This window comes from Cyphomyrmex costatus, unplaced genomic scaffold (assembly GCF_001594065.2).
Source record: "Cyphomyrmex costatus isolate MS0001 unplaced genomic scaffold, Ccosl1.0 scaffold132, whole genome shotgun sequence".
Taxonomy (NCBI): domain Eukaryota; kingdom Metazoa; phylum Arthropoda; class Insecta; order Hymenoptera; family Formicidae; genus Cyphomyrmex; species Cyphomyrmex costatus.
In genome coordinates, this window is record NW_017275304.1 from 1,203,205 (window position 1) to 1,208,171 (window position 4,967).

Below are 4,967 nucleotides of genomic sequence, written 5' to 3' on the forward strand. Positions count from 1 at the left end.
CCTCTGTAAGTGCAATATTTGTGTTTCATTCGTCTGAACGTATCTGTACATTTAAAGGTACAAGAGAGTGAGGAAATTGCGGACACAGGGTAAACACGAACGACACTCTTGCACTATATCAAAGTATCAATAACCTCTCATTTCTCGCGTCCAATGATAGTCTGATGTATACTTGCAATTAGTGCCGCACTAAAGCATGATTGTAGAACACACACACCGTTTAAGGTAAATATCATTACACAAATTTGATTTTCGATTATTCTGATGTAGAGAATAATCAGAGAATTTGCGAATATCTAAGAGAAAAGTTAAATAAAATCGAAGAATATCCATTATAGAAGAACTTTATTCAAAGAATATTGATTTGAAACAACAATAATTATCATTTATATGTAATTAATGATATAAACTATAATTTTAAACAAAAACAAAACTGATTCAGCAATACTCTGTGTGCTGGATAATTTTGAACAAAAAGAATTTAATAGTTTTGTTTGAACGTTATATTAATTTGTATATTAATAATTAATATACATTAATTTATATTAATATATTAATTTGTGTTGATAATATATGAATATTAATCATGTAGTTTAAAGCCAAATAACTAGAGTATCTTTTAAATAAAGACTTTTATTAATTTATAAATAAATCATGTCAAAACGTTGCAAGTGCTATTTTATATAATAAACTTCTTAGATGGAAAGAAAAATTAATTTTCTTGGGAAAACTATCACTTAAAAAGTTCTACAAAAATTACCATAATAACTAGAGATATAGATAATCAGTTTCTGTAAAAATTTTTAATTAACTAATTGTAACTTATAAAGAAAAACTGTATTAAAGTTATTAAAATTTCAAAATGTTATATAAATTTAAATAAAAATGTAAGCCAAACCGTTGTAAGTTCAAGTAAAAATATCAATTGCGAATTTACAATGTTTTGACACTATTAATTTTTCTCAATTTGTAATAACACATTTCACGTCAAATATTAACAATTTAATATATGATAGAACACAACACTTACAACCTATTCACAATAAAACGTATTTTTACATTACTTACGTTTTAACGTATAGCATGTCTCAAATAATCGTCAGCTTTACTTAATTTTTCCTTAAGTGTTTGCAGTTCCTTTATTCTTCCTTACTTCATACAAGTAATATTAGTTGTTAATTCATAAAAATGCTTAAACTCGGAAGTTAATAAACGTTTCTTATAAATTTTGTAAGATATATTAGGAGTAGATCGTTACGGGATATTGTTTAATGCAAATCTTGCAGGAGAGAAAGTTCCTCTGGAAGATAAATAGTGTTTCTAAAAACGTAATTTCCGTAGCTATCATCTACGCGAAAAAAACGCGAAGTCGATCATATTTCTCAGTGTTACATCTTTTTCCGGCGCGACATTTCTTTAGCAGGAGTCATCCGTATTTCTAAATGTTTTCGCTTCGTTTTACAGTATACTATTATCATTGTCACACTGTTTGAATCAAAACACGTGTTAAGTTATATACAAATTTTAGTCTAGTGGCCCTAGCCTCATTTTCCACCGTCATTGTACCGGTCATGCACGATTCAACGCTCACTACGTGATTTTACTCCGCGCTCACGCGGAAGTTGCATACCGAATCTGGAGCGAGCGTATGCGTTCGTGTGCAAGAGTGCAGTTAACGAGGTGAAATGCACCTGATTTCGAGGATCAATTGTGTCCCTCATAACTGTGTTTGAGGAATGCAACGTATCATTACATACTAGCACAATGCGTGTTTCGCATTACAATTGGTCACTTGCTTTGATCTACGGGTGCTTTTAACTAGTTTTAATTAATTATTCATCGGTTGTTATAATTTTATTAAAGATTTATCATAACTCCAATCTTTTCTTAGAATCTTTTTTCCTAATGCGATATACCGTACACGATATATTGTAATTATATTGTATATTAGCTCGAGCAATATCAAATTTTTTATGTTAAATATTTTTTAAATTAAACCAATTATCTAAAGGCTTAAAGAAATAAAATTTAAATAAGAAACACAATGCAGAGTACACAATATTATAATTAACATATCGGCAAAATCCAATATCTTGATTTTATATTTGACTTTATCAATGTAATTGTAATATTGTGCACACTATATTGATATCGTGCTTAGCTCATTGCTTTGTGTTGTTTAAACATTTTGAATCTTGAGTTAAAACAAAAAATCTACTACCACTTGGGTTAAAATAGAATTATTCTTATGGAAATTCAGGAATACATATCACTTATGTGGAGTAAAATCATGTAATTTTTTTGCTTCAAAAAAGCACAGTTTTACTGAAGTACTTAAAAATTTAGCTAGATATAGTTTTAAAAATAATTCTGTTTAGTTCATCAAAATAATTATAACACGCTCAAACTTATTGCTAGAATGTTAAACTTTTTGTAGAATGCTCTAATCATATTCAAAATTCCTATATAATTATTTTGACGGTCCAGCAAAATTATTTTCAGTATCTAATTAAATTTTTAAATACTTCAGCAAAACTATTTTTTCTGTGTAGGGCTATAACTTGGCTAGTTATTATTATTATTATTAAATTCTTTATACGATTAATTAAAAAAAAGTAAAACATCGTATCACTTGAGTTTCATTTTTTAATTTGGTACAATAGATTTGGTTTGAAGAGTATATTTATGCTGACACTCTTTTTAACTAATAATTAAACGTTGCAGATTAATATTTCGTTAATATAAAATTCGTTCGAGATTAAGTTAAAATTGTTCTTTCTACAGTGTTCTCATTATCTATTCGCATTCAAAAATTTAATTGTTACCATTAATCTTGTTGTATTTGTTATTAAATTATTGAATTCAAAGTAATATTGTAGAATAGCTCAAAGTTAATGTTGAAATTACAAAGACGAAGGAGAAGAGAATAACATAAAACTTTATGACGAAAACGTAAATCGAATTATCGTTGATCGTACAAATTATGTTTCATCGTTGACGCGTATGAATTCCGTTTGATCCTATTTCGCATAAAGGCTTTAATAAAATGTGTTTATTGTTAGCAAGTACGTTTTAATTGTCGCTCCCTCGTACCGTTTATACATCCGATGCGCAATAAATTTTACATTGTCATAAACAGGGCTGCATCGAGGCAGACATCAGGCCGTGAATTAGCTGTTTTATTATCGATTATTGAAAGTTATTGAAACATCGCGTTCTCCGATATGTACGCGCACTTCCCCTTGCAACAAATTCATCCGTCGTGATATCTGCCGTTTGGTACAGAGATAGTGTCTGTACTACATTGTTTGAAACACGATCCATAAATGTCGGACATGTGCGCGATGTATCGCGAACACATGCGAGTGCGTAATTCAAACGCAAATCTTGACTAAAGGGCCTACATTGGTATTTTACATGATCGGGGGGAGGGTTTCACCTTGATTGAAATTCATTTTTAGGAGACGAATATGCGGCCGTTATGACAAAAAAGGGCCTCAACGGGTTGTAAAGGCATGTGTATATGATAGACGGTGTTTGCTGAGGGTGCGCCATAGTTCAACAATTAAGGTGCGCCCTTAGTAAACACTCGTCAGTGCTGGCCTTCACAGTATTATATTCTAGTATCTCGAGTACGTTGTCGTGTTAGAATATATCCCTTTTTCCTCTACTCTGATGAGTCTGCTTCCGCGTCTTGTCTTCTCTTTCTTTGTTAAATAATCTATAATCTGCTTTCTTAATCACTTAATCTCAAAAATCTGAACACGTAAACTCCTATTACCTTACAAGGAACACATTTTGCTATAAAGTATGTAAAAATGAATTAGGTACAGATCTAAAAATAATGTTGTTTAAACTTTTAAAATAATTATGAAAAACGCTTAAACTGGATGCCACACGGAAAGAACGGTTTTGCTGAAATATTAAAAAATTTAGCTAGATATAGATCTGAAAATAATTTTGTTTGAATCATCAAAATTATGTAGGACACTCAAACTGGCCGCTAAAACATTAAAAACTTTTTACAGCATTGTCATCCACACGTTTTGCCTAAGTATTTTGATAATCCAGGAAAATTGTTTTCAGATCTGTATCTAATTTTAAATACTTTAGCAAAATTGTTCCTTTTCTGTAGAAAGTTTGAAAGTTATAAACATGAAAAATAATAATCTGAGGTAGAAAAGTGCCTAATCGAGTCTTGTACACTGGATGTTGGTGTGTGTGATATGAATGATTTATTGAAATGTACAATTTTTCTGACGTTTCGATCCTCGGTTTAGATCCTTATCAAAAATGAAAAATAATGTCTTAGGAAATTTGTAATATATGCACAAGTGTTTTGTAACTCTCTCTCTTATTCTCTACATATAATTATTCTTAATTATAAACTCTGGAACGTATTTAATCTGTACGAGAACATTTTACCTATCTTACACGTTTTATCTATTTCTGAGAATGTTAAATTATATGTAAGTTGATTTTATTCCTCTGCATTACCCTTTTCTTTAAATTAAAATATTTTAAATTAAAACGCGATTTCTAAAGACGCAACCTAAAGACAAATAATTTTTCGTATCTTCCGTCGTATCTTTCTTAAAACTCTAAAGTGTTTTCGGATTTTATCGTATTCTGTCGCAAAAATATTATAGGTTTAGAGTACACGAGGGAGAGCAAATCCCGTCTTGCGCGTGAAGTGTATCGACGCCCCCAATCTCGGATATTGATTTCCACTTTACGAAGAAGATCCCTCATCGCTGTTTTTTGAGGCATTTGTTTTCATACAACGATTCAAATCCCATAAAAGGGAGATTTGAAAGCGAAACCTACTTGATTTTGCGGGGAAATTCTTTACTAGCGCTTTTCTCCAATAAAAGGTTATTTTCGACCAGACAATTTTACAAATAGAATTAAATCCGCAGGCAGGAAAACGTAGGAACGTTCGCTAACCGTGGTATTCACTCTACCAT